Source organism: Sapajus apella, unplaced genomic scaffold (genome assembly GCF_009761245.1).
Source record: "Sapajus apella isolate SASKATOON/1434 unplaced genomic scaffold, GSC_monkey_1.0 scaffold6, whole genome shotgun sequence".
Classification (NCBI taxonomy): Eukaryota; Metazoa; Chordata; class Mammalia; order Primates; family Cebidae; genus Sapajus; species Sapajus apella.
In genome coordinates this window covers 17,742,154-17,759,811 of record NW_022436946.1, presented here as the reverse complement: position 1 = coordinate 17,759,811, position 17,658 = coordinate 17,742,154, and the positions used below count along the sequence as shown (strand labels likewise).

At 39.0% G+C, this 17,658-nt stretch overlaps 1 pseudogene; it reads left to right on the top strand.

Moving 5' to 3' along the window:
* Positions 1–384: 384 nt before the first annotated feature.
* On the top strand, positions 385–1,637 carry LOC116549027 (annotated as a pseudogene).
* Positions 1,638–17,658: the final 16,021 nt, after the last annotated feature.

The window sequence follows — 17,658 nt, the reverse complement described above, 5'->3', positions numbered from 1 at the left end:
AAAAACTATGTATTGACTTTCAAAAATCATGTATGTTTTTACATAAAAGTATTGGATTACACATTTAATTGCTGAATTATATGATATGTGAATATCTCAATAAAGCTATTTTAAAAATCATCCTGTATCAGAACGTAATTTTTTCCTAAAAGATAAATTTCAAGTACAAGTAAAAGAGGTCAATCAGAAAGGAAGTTAAGTACTTTCCAAAGCAATATTTACCTTTTCCTTAGCTACAGGAACACAGGTGTTGCTGCCGGAACACAGGGATTGTGAAATCCACCCCTAAAAGCCAAAATGGGAACAGAAAAGACTCATGTCATCACTGGGCTTGCAGATTCAGGGAAGTCCACCCCTACTGGCCATCTCATCTACACATGTGGTGGGAATGACAAGAGACCCTCTGCAAAATGTGAGAAGGAGGCTGCTGAGATGGGAAAGGGCTCTTTCAAGTATTCCTGGGTCTTGGATAAACAGAAAGCTGAGTGTGAATGTGGTATCACAATTGATATCTCTCTGTGGAAATTAGCAAGTGTTATGTGATGATTACGGGACTTTATCCAAAACATGATTACAGGCACATCTCAGGTAGATTGTGCTGTCTTGATGGTTGCTGCAGTGAATTTGATGTTGGTATCTCTAAGAATGGGCATACTCCTAAGCACAGCCCTCTGGCTTGCAGGCCGGATGTGGAACAACTAATCGCTGTCGTTCACAGAATGGATTTCACTGAGCCACCCTACGGCAGAAGCAATACGAGAAAATCACTAAGGACGTCAGCACTTACATTAAGAAAATGGGCTACAACCCTGACACTGTGGCATTTGTGCCAATTTCTCATTGGGATGGTGGCACCATGCTGGAGCCATGTGATCATGGGCCTTGGTTCAAGGGATAGAAAGTCACCTGTAAACATGGCTGATGCCTGTAGAATCATGCTGCTTGAAGTTCTGGACTGCATCCTACCACCAGCTTGTCCAGTTGACAAGCCCTTGCGTCTGCCCCTCCAGGATGTCTATGAAATTTGGTGTGTTGGCACTGTCTCTGTGGGCCAATTGGACACTGGGGTTCTCAAACCAGTATCGTGCCCACCTCTGCTTCAGTCAACGTTACAACGGAAGTAACATCTGTTAAAATGCACCGTGAAGCTTTGAGCGAGCTCCTCCAGGAGACAATGTGGGCTTTAATGTCAAGAATGTGTCTGTCAAAGCTGTTCGTCGTGGCAACATTGCTGATGAAAGCAAAACCACCTACCTGTGGAAGCGGCTGGCTTCACTGCTCGGGTGATTAGCCTGCATCCTCCAGGGTGAATCACACCGGCTGTGTATGCCTCTGTACTGGATTGCCATGTGGCTCACACTGCTTGCATGTTTGCTGAGTTGAAGAAAAAGACTGATCAATGTGCTCATAAGAAGCTGGAAGACCATCCTTAAATTCTCAAAATCAGGTGATGTTACTATCGTTGATATGGTTCCTGGAAAGCCGAGTGTGCTGAGAGCTTCTGTGACTAATCTCCTCCAGGTCGTTTTGCTGTTCATAATATGAGACAGACAGTTGCTGAAGCTGTCATTAGAGCAGTGGCTGCTGGAGCTGGCAAAGTCACTGAGTCTGCCTTGGAAGTTCAGAAGGATAAATGAACAGTATCTCAAATACTTATCACCCTAGTCTTTTTTTTTTAGATGGAGTCTTGCTCTCTCACCCAGGCTGGAGTGCAGAGGCACCATCGTGGCTAATTGCAGCCTCAGCCTCCCAGGCTCAGGTGATCCTTCCATCTCAGCCTCCCAAATAGCTGAGACCACAAACATGTCCCATTATGTCTAGTTAGTTATTTTTATTTTTATTTTTTTGGTAGAGATGAGGACCTGCTATATTGCCCAGGACGGTCGTGAACTCCTGGGTTCATGCAATCCTCCCACCTCAGCACCCTAGTCTTAATCAACGGTGGAAGAACCATCGCAGAGCTGTTTGCTTCAATCAGCTGTTGTTTAACAGTAAAAGACTGGTTAATAAACAATGCATCATAAAAACCACAGAAGGAAAGAATGTTTTGTAGAGCATTTTGTTTTTGTTTTCGTGTGGCAGTTTAATTAGTTTTTAAAATTGTTACTTTTTAACGGAAACACCTTGACCAAAAATCTATCACAGAATTTTGAGACCCATTAAAACAAAGTTTAATGAAAAAAAACAATGTTATAGCAGAAAAATCAACTTAGAATGTAACATGTTGTCACCAGCTGATGATAAGTAACCGTATCACTGAAGTTTGCAACATATTCAGTTGTGAATCTAATATTATAGATGGAATACTATCAATAAAAATATTTTTGTGTTTTGAACAAATCCGTCAAGTATAGTAGATACGATGGCCATTGTATGGCCACTATATTTAATTGCAGTGAATGCATTGCAATTAAAATGTGTTCATGTAAATGCTTCTGAATAAAATTTATATGGCATCACTTCCTAAAAACCTTTTTCAGTATACTTTCCCATCATATGGGAGTAAATTTCAAAATCTCTTAATCTTTGTTCTGTTCTGTTTATGTTTCTCCTTACAAATGTGCAGTGACCTCGAAATCTTCCTAAGCAGTGGGAGAGGCTTCTTTTCAACAGGATGGTTTAAAACTAGGTTTGCTAGACAACATGGTTGGCTTCACACCATTGGCACCGACACCCACAGCAGACATCGCTAATTAAAGATGCTAGTTTCTCCTGCAGAGTGTAGATTAGACTCAGCTGTGGAGCTCCAGGCAGCTAGGAAAACCCACCTGTTGGACTGGTTAGAGAGCCGAAGGAAGTCAATTCAGGTCTCCAAAGACCCTCTCATTGTCTTACAAATAGTGGCCTCTATTCTACCACAATCACCGTGAGGGTTCATAACGCCCCGTTTGAGAAACGTGGTCATGACGTGATTCGCCGCTGTTCTTCCATAGTTCTGTAAGGAAAAGAAAAGTTTTTAAACTCTCCAGTTTGATGAGCCAGAGAACTTTCCAGAATATTAATAGTACTGGAAAAGACCCTGAACAGTTAATGCCGTGGCAGGTGGGTCCAAGCGGCTGGAGAAGCAGCACATTCTGTTCCTTTTCTTCACCAGCCAGCCAGACCAAATAGGAGTGGGTCTCCTCTCCGGAGCCACATTCCAGCCTGCACTGGAGAGGTGCCCCTGACACACAGTGTTTCCTATTAGGAAATGTGCTAAAATTAACCGAAGTTCCTCAAGTCCTGGCTGGGGAGGTGGCACAGTCAGCAGAGCTCCCTGTTCCTTCCTCAGCACACTGCTTTCCGTGCTATCTGTAGGGCAAGTTGTCTTTGGCATCTTGAAGGATTTATACTTGTTGTGTCTTAAGTGTGTAACTCACTAGTAATGAGCCAATAGTGGAAATTTCATTGAACAGAGCTTTTTACTCCAGCAATTCCAGGTGCAAAACACAAATAGAAAGGTTCTTTTTGTGAGTTTTTCCTCTCCAGGCCCTATCTGGTGTTTGCAGCCTGAGTCCTAGGAAACCTAACACAGAAATAAAGCCTCCCAGGGTTCATGTCTGTTATCTGCAGGGCCTCCTAACTAACATTGCCCTTCTAGGACAAAGGTGCCTTCCTTTCCAATAAGCTCTCTGCAGGGAGAACGCAGTGAAGGAGCGGAATCCTCCTAGACCAGCTGACAGGTACCTGCTCTCCCACACAGCCTGGTGCAGCTGGGCCTGCAGGCAGGATGCATGCCAGGTGGGACAGCAGTTGCGGTCCTGCTGGCTCCCCAAGAATGGGATTTGGCCTCCTCAGAGAGACTGTCAAAGTCATGTTAGACCTCTAAGGAATGTCCTCACCTACCCCAGGCTGACTCCAAACCCCAGCACAAACTTTCCACTTTGGATCTCCTACCCTCACCCACATCCCCTCTAGTTCTCCCTTTGGTCTGAGGTGACTTCCAGCCCTTTGCTCCAGACTGGCCCTGGTGCCCTTGTCTCCCCTTTACCAGCCTCTCTCTCCTGTTCCCAGGCAGACCCACAAAGAGTCTTGCCTTCTGCAGAAAAAATGTGCCATGTTCTAATGCTTCCTCTCCAGGGCTCTAGTCTTTCTCTGGATTTCTTCAAATCAAGATTCTACTTCCTGGAAAGCAGGAAGTTGGGCCAAGCACAACAACATGGCTGCTGGTAGAGTGACACGCAGGAGAGAAGGTGACGGGTCAGAGGCACCGCCTGGGAAGCTCTGCTCCTCACTTGCCTGCTAATCTTAGGCAAATCTCTTACCTGCTCTGAGGCTTTGTTTTTTCTCATCCTGAAAAAGATTATACTCATATCCCAGGAGTAATTAAATATTCTATTCAAGGCATTCAGAACCGGGCTGGCAAGGCTGCTTCTCAATATTAGTATTACTTGTTACAATGGCATTTATCAAAGTATGTCCTGAAGAAGCGAATCTCATGATTCACTCTACCAAATAGGGCTCAAAATTCAAATATGCTTGGGAAGTTTGAACTGTGAACTGAAGCTTATCCCAGGCCACATGGAGATTTATAATAATCACGGGGAGTCCTTCCCCTGGACAAGTTACTTAACTGCTCTGCCTCCATTCTCTCATTCATAAAACAGGGGCTAACAACAGCATTTTTCCTCTTATTACTTTTGTGAGCACTAAATTTTGTGCCGTATATTAAATATTTAGCAAAATACCTGCTGTATCACATAAGTGAAACAAATGTTAACAAGTAGTATTAGAATTAAGAATTAGTAGTAGTAGTAGTAGAATTAAGTAGTAGTAGTAGTAGAATTAAGTAGTAGTAGTAGAATTAAGTAGTAGTAGTAGAATTAAGTAGTAATAGTAGTAGAATTAAGTAGTAGTAGTAGTAGTAGAATTAAGTAGGATTACAGTTTATACTACTACCACTATTTAATGAACTGAAAATTCCTAAAATTAAAAACAACAAATAACACCATCTTTTTAATGTCGCTGAAATGAGTGTTTTGCAAACTTCATTAGGCCAGGGATCTCTTTTCTGGTGACCAGTGGGAAATGCTAGCTAAAGAATTAAACCTTTGAGAGATATTTGGTTTGGAACAAAAAGCACCCGAAGATACTGTGTCTTGATCCAAATAACTTTTCAGCCTCTAGGAATCCCCCCTGAACTCTCCTTGGCATAATGGTTCATGCTGTGGGAGAAGACATGAACAAGCAGGGGAGCTCCCATTTATAAAGCCATCAGGTCTCATGTTGAAGATGGCATAGTAATGCCAGAATTATGGGCTTCAGTGTCCAAACGAGAGAGCTGAGCCCCAAGAGCATGGGTCTAATGCTCAGATGGAACAGAGTCTAAATCCTCACTGAATATTCTTTATCATTTTGGAGGGGTAAATATAAAGAAATTATTTAATCTCACTAAACTTCAGTGTTCTCATTTACAACATTGAAAATAATTGTGCCTACCTCATAGGATGGTTATCTAGTATAGTAAATGGCATATGTTAACCTCAATAAAGTCTGTCTCCTATTAGGCTGTTCTCATGCAGCTAATAAAGACATACCCAAGACTGGGTAATTTGTAAAGAAAAAAGGTTTAAAGGGCTCACAGTTCCACATGGCCAGGAAGACCTCACAATCATGGCTCAAGGTAAGGAGGAGCAAAGCCATGTCTTACATGGCGGCAGACAAGAGCTTGTGCAGGGGTGCTCCCATTTATAAAGCCATCAGATCTCATGAGACTTAATCATCACCATGAGAACAGTATGGGGAATCTGCCCCCATGATTCAATTATTTCCACCTGGCCCTGCCCTTGACACATGGGGATTATTACAATTCAAGGTGAGATTTGGGTGGGGACACAGCCAAACCTTATGGCATTATATCAGTAGAATCTTTATTATTATTCTAGATTCTCTGCCTGACTGGTAAGTGACCTTTCACATGATACACTTGAATGCCTGGAAATGCCTCACAGACTTTTCATGGTTGAATGAGGAAATGGACAAGAAGAGTGTGGCCTTGGAAAATGCTCAGTGGGTAGAACTCCATTGCTCCTGCTGGCTTGGAGGACAGATAGTGTATTTCATTTTTCACTGCGCCTCATGCTTCTTGTATGGAGACATTGTTTTGATCAGACTATAAATCAGCCTCCCAAGTAGGTGGGACTACAGGTGTGTGCCACCATGCTCAGCTAATTTTCATATTTTGTGGTAGAGACGGGGCACCATGTTGGCCAGGCTGGTTTCCATCTCCGAACCTCAGGTGATCCGCCCACCTTGGCCTGCCAAACTTCTGGGGTTACAGGTGGGAGCCATCCCACCCAGCCTAAATTAAAATATTCTTATGTGAGGTGTGCCTTAAATTCAATCTCAAAGTCCTCAACTTGAGAAAGCAAAATCCTATGGGTATTTTTAACTATTTGTAATTGGCACATAAGGGGGTTGCACATATTTGTATGGTATAGCATATTTTGTTACATGTATACCATGTATGATGATAAAAATAAGAATAATTAGGTCATCTATCCCCTTAAATATTTATCATTTCTTTGTTTTGGGAACATTCAAAACCCTCTCTTCTAGCCATCTCCTATGTATGTTTTGTCCTGCAGAATCTGATCCTCCCAGAATTAGTCTGCCAATTTCCAGGCCCTAAATAGCTCTCAGAGCACTGCAGAACGGCTAACAGCAGTCCCCTAGTGTAGAAGGTGGTGTCACCTACTTTGTTCTGAAGATTGTGTGCTAAGGTAATTAAAAGGGAAACTTCTCATATCTGAATGTCTTAAGATCTCAAAATTCTGCTTTCTATAACAATTCAGAAGGAAGAAATAAGCCTCATAGGATGGCTATAACATGCAAACAATTTTATATTAAGTTAAATTTTCATTTATATTCTCTTTATTGTAGAAATTGAGAAATAACAAAATAAGCCATAGAAGTATACCACCTTTGGGGAAAACTAAATTAATATGTAGTTTATCATTAGATAAATTTACTTTGTTGAACAATCTGATTCATTTTTTAAACAATAAATTATAGTAGGTAGTTATCTGCTTCATTAGTCAGTGCACTCCTTGAAAGCAAGGACTTTACCTTCCAGTATAATAAAATTCCTTTAAGCACATATTGAAATTAATGTAGAAATGTATGTACATTCATATAGAAATTAATGTATGCAGCTTTCATTGCCTACCCATCTATTTCATGAGAAGGACCATATCAGAATTCTAGCAGACAGATAATATAAAATGAAGCTTCCTATTTACTTAAAAAAATTAATGGAGCCAATATGTTTCCATTATGCCAGGCACTTGCTAAGCATTCAGATTCTTGAGACTGAAATTTTTAATTTAGCAGCATTTCTTACAGATGAACATGAATAATGAATTTGGGTCCATTTTATTGTTTGTTTAATTGTTTCAGTTTGAAGTGAATAGAAATATTTGGCTTTGTTATATTTTTCAATATATTCCACGAATGTACACTGTGAAGGAAACACTGGGTCTAAAAGCAATACTTCTAACAGATTTCTTTTAAAAAACTGTAGCAAGATAGCATTTCTTGTCTTTATTATGCAATAATAATAGGAAATCCTATCAGTATTGCATTTGAGATTCCTATGCAGATCCTCAAATGTCCACCCAACCATATTGAAGTCCTTAATATCTTACTTTGGGTTGTTTTACGAAAGAAATTTACCTCTCTTTTTGCAAAGTGCCAGATCTACCACAAGAGGGCACTGTGCTCCTAATTCACTCCAAAAGAAGCAAACATCTCACTTTGAGAAACAGCACTGTGTCCTTATTTCAGAAGATTCCAGCTGCTGCAAAAGGAATGTTTGCGCCACGCGTCTATTGCATTTGGATGGAGATAAAACAGGGAAGCCTTAATGAGTTCAGTAGTTCCAAAGGCAAGAAAACAAATATGACAACTATTTACTGGTTTGTCGCCACTTCAAGTCGCCACACGATGGCGCCTCTTCATCAATTATAGCTGCGCTGCGGTAGGGAGCATGCAGAAAATTTCTGTCCTAAAACCTGGAGTTGACAATCAGCAGTGTCATTTTGAAAATAGAAAATGTTTTTAACCTAAGTAGAAGCTTTGTGGAGAAACTTTGCAACAACTTAGTTTTCTTTTTGCCTCAACTTATAAAAATTTTCTTCTTTTAGAGAAAGTTTTAGATGATCGTCTTCTGTTAGAGATGATCAAGTGTTGGCTCAATGAAACAGAGAGCTATTTTCACTGTATCTGGGGGATTTTCACCAGTCCCTGAGCAGAGGCTCCATTCAATGTACAGAATTCTCAGCTGCACATTGTCACTTGGTTAACCACTACTAGGTTAAAATTTTCTCAGCAAAACTAAAGGAAAGCTTTATTTTAAGCAATCCATCCGTAACGATCCACCTGCCCAAGCCATGAAAAAGATAATTTTTTAAGGAATATAATTTTATTACCCAGCGTTGCAGTTAGGTTTTCAATTATGCAGAGTTTAGCTGGATAATTTTCTAACTCCTAATACTGGCTCTCAATTTGCATTCTGATTTTATAGTCTTGTGAGCTTGAGACATTTCTGGGCTGTACTGCAGAACCTGGAACCTCTCTTTGTCACATTAGAGTGGTGCACTCTCTCAAAAGACAAAAGAAGAGAGCAGCCTGGTGTCAGCAGGTTTATGTAAGAAATGCAGATTGATACGATGTCACAATAAAACTACTGGTGAGGGTCAGGTGTGGTGGCTCATGCCTACAATCTCAGCCCTTTGGGAGGTGAAGCAGGTGGACCACCTGAGGTCAGGAGTTCAAGACCAACCTGACTAACATGGTGAGACCCTGTCTCTACTAAAAATACAAAAATTAACTGGGCATGGTGGTGCACCTGTAATCCTAGCTAATTGGAATGCCAAGACAGGGGACTCAGTTGAACTAGGGAGGTGGAGGTTGCAGTAAGCCAAGGTCGTGCCACTGCAGTAAGCCAAGGTCGTGCCACTGCACTTCAGCCTGGATGACAAGAGTGAAACTCCACCTCAAAAGAAAAAAAGGACTACTGATGGGTATCTTTAAAAACTTACCACATTGGTTTAGTTAATAAATTGTGAATGCTCTAGGCTCATCCTCTAATATCATGCTTCAGTGGGTATGAGGTGGGGGCTGCCAATATTTATTTTTACAAAATGTGCCAGGTGATTCTGACTCACTTCCAGGCTTGGGGACCACTGACAAGGAAACTATGGTAAAAGAAAAGATGAGAGATAAGAAGAACTTGAGTTCTTGAGAACTTCTAACAGTGAGGATGGCAGGAAGCATTTAAAACACAGGATCAGACAGATTGTGAGGACTGGATAAATGAATGGAATCTATGATGATTCTAGGTTTCTGGCTACGTGAGTGAGAATCCTGTGGTGCCAATTCACTAAAGCAGGAAATAGATAAAAACATAAAATTAGAGCTTAAGATGAGTTCTGTTAGAGATATAATACATTTGAAATGAACGCATAACTCCAAGCTGCTATGTCTAGTCCAGTTTAGAGGTCAGGAGTTAACAAGATACAAATAATGGTGAACTCTGGGGAGACAGCAAACTGCTGACCATCACTGACATTTAATCCTGGAAGCTTCTGAATCACAAAAGACATATTTATGGTCAGCTCAGAATTTTTTAATTAAAAAATATCTTGAAGTCTCTACTTGAGACTTGTATTCTCCCATTTGGCCAAAGATCCCTTTATTTCAAATGTTCTTACAATCAACAAGAATGCTTTTCACATCACCTTCTTGGCCACCACAGTTACTGAATTTGCCAGCCCAGATATAAGGAATGGACAGGGTTTGAGAAAAACTGAATGTTTGGGAAAAAATGAGGAGAGAGAACATAAGCAGGAGAGAAAAGTGTGAAGCAGAAAGAAAGTTGAGGCAATCATTCTGTTAAATGCAACAAAGGAGTTCAGTGAGACTGGTCTCAGAAGCAATTTGACTTTTCATCTAATAATTCATGAAAGAGATGCATTTATTCAGCAAATGTTTCTTGAGCACCTTCTCTGAACCTGGTAGCATGTTAGGACAATAACAAACAAGACGGATGTAATTGATGTCTTCATAAAATGTATAGGCCAGAGGACATGGAAAATATAGAGGGAATATACAGAGATGAAACCCATGAAAAATGTGAGTACCTAATGCTATCAGGGAATAGATGAAGAGTGTCTGGGACAGAATCCTAGAAGACAGGACATCTACTGCTGGCCCCTTCTGCTTGGGTAGACGGCTTCTTATGGCTAGGATCAGTCTGGCATAGCCTTTGGCCTTCTGCTCTTCTTTTTCTCTGCACATTCTCCTGGTCTTGGTGTTGCTTTTAAACCGGTCCCCACCCAATGGGTGGAATCTTTCTATCCCTGCTCTGGACCCAAGGAACCCCATTAACCAGATAGATAAATGTTTTCCTTCATTTATGAAAAGGGGAAGAATCTGAGTGGAAACCAAGTCATTTCAGATATTAGCCAATATGAGCTTTTCAACATGTAAGCTTATCAGTTTCATGAATATTAATTTAGCATGCTACATATTGGCACCAGAAGTCTGAAATGAGGAGACAGAGCTGAGATTATGGGAAAGCCAAGGCTGCTAGGATTCACAGGAAGAGTCAGAGAGAGGAGACAGATACACAGAGAGAAAACTCCAGGAGTTTTCCACATTAAGTATTCAGTTGACTACGAATGATTTCATGCAGAAGCCAGGAAGAAAACCACCTGAAAAGACTAGAGGGAATGGTGCCTGGAAGTCACACAAGCTGGGAATAATGCTAGTGCCTGTTCCCGACAGCCAAAGTGAAAAACTCACAATTTATAAGGTAAAATACTGAGATGGGTTTTGCTTCAGCAGTGGGAAAAAATTAACCCTAGACTAAATACTGTGATTTTCACCAATACAAGCAGATTTGAGGATTAAACTGTTTCCGAGTAACTTAAGAGTGTTCCAGAATAAAGTTCAAGAATATTTATAGTAATATAAAAACATCTGGCAACCAACATGGTAAATCTTTACATGTCTGGCATTCAGTCAAAAATTACTGCAAAGAATTTTTGCATAGAAGCAGGAAAATGGAGTCCATAATGAGAGAAAAAAGTCAGACAGTTGAAACTGACCTAAGATGTTGAGGTGATAGAATTAGTAGACAAGGGCATTATAATAGTTATTATAATTGTATTTCAAATGTTCAAGACACTAGCAGAAAGACTGGGAATGTTAAATAGAGACACTGAAGATATTTAGAAATTCAGTTTAAATTTCTAAAGATGAAAATCACACTGGGTGGTGATACGTACTGGTGATATTGCTGGAAAAAGATTGACTTTAAAGGCAGCTATCAAGATTATGCAAAATGAAACACAGTGAGAAAAAAGTCTTAAGAAAACAAATAAAACACCACTTAACTATGAAACAATGTCAACGTGCCAGATGTATTAACTGGAGTCTCTGAAGGAGGAGGATAGAATTAGACAAAAATATTTGAAGGAATCATAGGCAAAATTTTCCAAATATAATGAAAAACTATAAAACCCAGATCTGAGAACCTCGAGCACAAGAAACATGGAAAAAATTGCAACGGAGCATGTAATAATCCAATTGTTTGACACTAATGGTCAATAGAAAGCAGAGAAAATACCCATTACATACAAAAGAACAAAGATAATGATGACAACATATTTTCATCGGAAACAATATGAAAGAGTAACATCTTTAAAACACTGAAAGAAAAAACTATGCCTAGAATTTGCTACATGGCAAATATATTTTTCAAAAATAAGGTTAAGTAAAGATTTTTTTAGAATACAAAAGCTGGAAGAATTTATTACAGGTAGACTTTCACTGCAATAAATGTTAAAGGAAGTCTGACAAGCAGAAGGAAAATGATACCAGATAGAAACCTGGATGTGCACAAAGGGATGAAGATCATCACAGTATTGCTAATTGCATGGATTAAAATAAATGTGTTTGCATATTATTTAAATTTATTTACAGATAATACAGCTTAAGGCAAAAATAATATGTGTCATGGGGTTTATAACACATGAAGAAGTAAAATATATGACAAAAATAGCAAAAAGTTCTCAAGGGAAGACCCTTTTCCCTTTTGTAAGTTATTATTGTGTGTAAAATAGTAAAATATCACTTGTAGGCAGACTGTGATAAGTTAAAGGTGCACATTCTAAACCCATCAGCAACCACTAAAATAACACAACTAAGAGTTATAGCCAGCCAACAAAAGAAATAAAATGGAACTATACATAACACTCAATCCAAAATAAGGCAGAAAAAGAAAAAAAACAGAACAAAGGACAAACATAACAAATAGAAAACAAGATGACAAATTTTAAGCCAACCACATTAATAATTGTATTAAATATAAATGGTCTAAATACCCCCAATTAAAAAACAAAGAACCAAATTATATATTTTTTTAAATCAAGACCCAACTATATACTGCCCAAAAGAAATTCACTTTAAATACAAAGATAGAAATCAGTTAAAAATGTGGAAAAATATATAGCACTAACCAATATCAATGTAGTACGTGAAGGTTATTTTATTATGAACAGATGTCAGCTTGTTCATAACTGTAAGACAGATGAAAAGAAAACTTTGTTAGCATGTAATCACATTTTATAGCATCTACTAAAGGAAATGAGCTCCTAAATTGGAGAGCAGCAGTTTGCATTGTTGATACTCAGCCACCAAGAGAAAACATTGTTACTCTTTTGTCCAAGTATATACTGATAGCATTCTTCAAGTGATGCTTAAGTTGGTTAAAAAAAAAGAGAGAGAGAGAGAGAGAGAGAGAGAGAAGGCCTGGCCTCTCTTTGGAAAACTGTTCTGTAGAAGTTCCATCAACCCTAACAGTGACACTGGGATGCAGGAGCAGACTTAGGGAATCTGGAGTGACCCTTAAACCTCGAGCCAAAATGGGTTAAAGGTAGGAAAGGCAGCTCAAAGGGCTCCACTGATAAAAAAAACACCTCAGCTTCTGTCCTCGCCGTGACTGCAGCTGTCCCTGAGTTGGAGCCAAGCTAACGTTCTAGATTATGTTTCCTAACTCTCATCCTGAAATGAAACACCCTCCTAACACCTTGTGCTTTTCCACGGAGAACAGATCATAATTCTAATAAATTATTTATTTGTGTGATTTTTTTCAGCATATACATAGTGAATTATTTTTACTTTCATTATTTTAAAAATATGCATGTATACTTTTTATTTTGGAATAATTTCTCACAAGGAGTTGAAAAATTAATACAGATAGCTCTTTTGTATCTTTCTCCCGGCTTCCCCTCATGATAACATCTTACATGAACATAGTACATAGTCAAAAGCAATAAACTGACATTAATACAATAAAATTAAACTTTAGACCATATTTTGATTTCATTAGTATTTGCATGTACTATTGTGGTGGGAGCAGGGGGCAGTGCAGGTTATGTATTTCTATGAAATGTTATCACCTAAACACAGTCATGTAACGAACACCACAATCAAGATATAGAGCTCTCCTACTATGTAGGATCCTCCAGTTCCCCTGATTTCTTTCTGTGTCCTAATCAAAAAATCACAGAATGAGTCAGGCACCATGGCTCGTGCCTGTAATCTCAGTACTTTGGGAGGCCAAGACAGGAGTTCTAGACGAGCCTGGGCAACACAGCAAGACCTCCATTTCTACAATTTTTTTTTAACTGATGGGCATGGTGGCATGCACCAGTAGTCCCAGCTACTCAAGAAGCTGAGGTAAGAGGATCACATGAACCCAAAAGGTTGAGGCAAGGCTGCAGTGAGCTATGATTGCACCACTTCACTCCAGCTTTGGTGATAGAGAGAGATCCTATCTCTAACTCAAAAAATAAAAAAAATACAGAGTGCCTTGACGACTCCGTGACACAGACAGCTGTATGTTTTCCCCAGCAGGTTTGAACCTACATCAGAGCCTTGAACATTTTCAGGTACTGACTTCAGCACTGAAAGGCATCCAGGTTGTTGTATAAAACACTGAAGGAAACTGGCCCTGGCTCTGAGCCAAATCCCTTTAATGCTTGTATAAACTCCCTACCCTGATCCCCTTGCTGCAGACATACCCAGGCAGACCACTCCCTTTCTCTCGCCACATGTGAGCATGTTTCCTTAATAAATGCTTTGCACTGATCACCCAGCGTTTAGTGCTTCTCTCTTTGGAACACCAACCGGCCCATCTCTGGACAGTTTGGGGCACTCCCTTGTGAAAAGTCCCCTGGCACTGCTTTTGGGGAGATGGCAGCTGTGGGTTCAACAGGGCAAAAAGACACCACCACAAAGAAACTTCCTCATTTTATTTCTTTATAATCAAATCCTAGCCCAACCTAATCCCTGGCAACTACTCATATGTTCTCCATGGCTGTATTTTGTGATAATATTATGTAAATGGAATCATTCCTTCTGTAACCTTTTGAGATTGTCTTTTTCATTAAGTGTAATGCCATTGAGAACTATCCAAGTTGTTTTGTGTGTCAATGGTTCATTCATTTTTATTGCTGAGTAATATTTCATTGGTGGCATGTACTCCAGTTTGTTTATCTATTCATCCATTGAAGAACATCTGGTTGGTTACCAGCTTTTAGCTATTATTTTTAAAGCTGCTATGGGGATTCATAAAGGTTTGTATGTGAACATAAGGTTTCATTTCTCTAGTATAAATACTCAGAAGTATGATGGCTGCGTTGTACAGTAAATGCTTAACTTTATAAGGTACTGCAAACCTTTCTTCAACGTGGCTGTACTATTTTATATTCCCAGCTGCAATGTATGAGAAATCTACAAATTAATACTTCACGTCCTTATCAGCATTTCCCAGGTTTTTTTTTTATTTTAGTCATTCTGATATATGTATAGTGATAGTTGTATTATTACTGTTCATTATATTTCTCTCCAGTAAGGCTGTTCTAGAAGGTCAGAAAATGTGTCTTATTTATGGCCTAGCAAACACTGGCACTCAACAAATATGTCTGTCTAGCTGAGAGAATGCAAGAAAAGACAAGGAAATGAATGGAGAAATGGAGCAGTAGAAAGGAAAAGTGGGGAGGGAACAAGGAAGAAAAAGACGAGCGGAGAATCTGTGTGTGAGGGCCACAGTGTTTGCTCACACGCTAGGCTGCTGCTCTGTCTGTGAAGCCAGACTGCTGAGCCCTACAGGAATGATGTGTTTCTGCAGCAGCCTGGACATCTGCCCACACAATGGGCCTTGCGTTCTTTAAAACCAAATAAGGACCTCAATGATATGTCACCTCTTCTATTCTTTAGTCAAGTCACACCTGCCACAAAAAGGGAGAAGGAACATCTCCTATCTCTTGACCTACTATTCCATAACCTTGCTGATTAATCAGGTCCATCTCTAGTTGCAGAAGACTGAAAGAAAACGTTTCTCTTGTGTATGGGGGTAGGTGAGAGGGGCATTTTAAAATCTGAATTCTGTTTTCCCTCTTGTTAATCCATGGACTCTCATTTTACACTGGAATAAATGTTATGCTGCTTTTATGGATACCAGGAAAGAATCGTTGAATGCAAATGACCTTGAAACTCTTGGATGTGTAGTTCATGCACATATATAGGGCTAGCCTAGCAAATGGGAGAGGAAGTTGTCTTCAACTCCTTTTTAGCATCCATTGTCTTTGCAGGTAGTCTTGTTCATTCTTTCCCTGGAGTATGCCAACTAGTTCATTGCCTCCGGCCTTCCTATTTTTACCACATTCCCGTTGTATTTCTTCTATCTCAGGAAGAAATAACACTAAGATTTCATGTGTAACCTTTCCCATTACCAAATAATGACTATCCAATTTTGGAATTTCAGGTAGAAGCCTGAAATGAGCAATGGTTTATCATCTATGCTGTAGGCTTCTGAGTTCATGAAACTAAATCACATGAATGGTTATCAATTTTAACGAAGCAAGCCCTGCCTATGAGACGTAGCCTCAAGCTAGTCTTATCGTTCTGTTTACTGTGTTTTTCTACCAGCAATAAAATGGCCCATGAAAGAGCTTTATATGGAAAAGCTTGATTTATTTAATGTGACATTACATGCTCTATATCACTTTGATACAAAACACTCTAAATTCTGATTTTTTAAGAGTTATAAAAAGCATATTTATACTAAGCTCCACTTAACCTATTGGGCTTTTGGCAACCTATTTTTTAAGAGAAAATTTTAAAAATATCCTTGGAGATTATCTAAAATTATGCAATTTCATAGTAATTCAACTAATATTTCTAATAAAATCACTGTCTGCAATTGACTGTACTAAAAACTTTACAGGGGTTACAAAGAGAAATGTGAAAGTTTTTCAGTTAAATCATATTAAATAGTCTAATACACATAAATTTGTAAATAATCTTTTTAAGATTTTTTTTTTTTTTTGAGATACAGTCTTGCTCTGTCGCCAGGCTAGAGTGCAGTGGCGCAATCTCAGCTCACTGCAACCTCCAGCTCCTGGGTTCGAGTGATTCTCCTACCTCAGCCTCCTGGGTAGCTGGGACCACAGGCGCGTGCCACCATGCCCAGCTAATTTTTTTGTATTTTTAGTAGAGACAGGGTTTCACCGTGTTGGCCAGGATGGCCTCAATCTCTTGACCTCGTGATCTGCCTGCCTCAGCCTCCCAAAGTGCTGAGATTATAGGCATGAGCCACCGCACCCGGCCTTTAAGATGATTTTTAAAATTAATATTTTGTTCTAGCTTCTTCATTGTACTTGGGTCAACTTTAAATCAATCATTTGTTCACTGTAATGAAGTATGACAAAGATTTAATGTCAGTTCTTCATACGAAAATAAGTACTAAAGGTACTATTACCTGGAGACTAAGCATTGTATAAGTTTCAAGAGCTTTTCGGTTGAGATGCAAAATTAGTTACAGTACAGAACCAAGATTCTCCTTCTTTACTACCGTATGTTCACCAATCCCACCTCTCTTTCACTTTTGTAGGAGGAGTGCTGAGAATAATAATTTATAAATTAGGTAGAATTGAATCAATCCAAATTACATAAAAATAATATTCTTATCAGAGATGCAAGCATATCTTACTAAAGAAAGATAAACTATTAGATGTAAATAAATTCTTATATATTTAGAAGAGTTTTTCCACTTAAACAAAATATTTTTTTAATTCTTCCCTTTTTTTTTCTACAAAGTGCATCCTTACCACTGCTCACAATCAGCTTAAGCACTTCTTAAGTTGTTGTTAAAGAGTATATTTTCTTAAAATAACTAATATTTCTAAATATACAAAAATGTATATCTTTTCTATACTTTCTATAATGTAGAAAATACGATAGTTTTAAAAATGCCACTAACAATGGCAAAAACAATACTTAATTGAACACAATATATATGTCAAAGATTATGATAAGTAAATATGTATACTATATGTGAAAAGAAATTATGCCCCATGGACTTCAGAACTGATGCTATGTTAGCTAAGTAAAGAGGACTCAGAAATAAGAGACTTTTAAAAAAATTATAACTAGCCTCTGTTTTATTAACTGGATTTTGTCATTAGGTTTCTTGTTCACCAGTGTATTTCAAGTATGTAGCAGAGTGGTTCAAGGGTGAATGATTGATGAAAAGTTAAAATTATTTAAAACTGACAGCCTCCAGAGAGGGCTTAGTAAACCACATTGCTCATTTCTCCAAGTGCACTG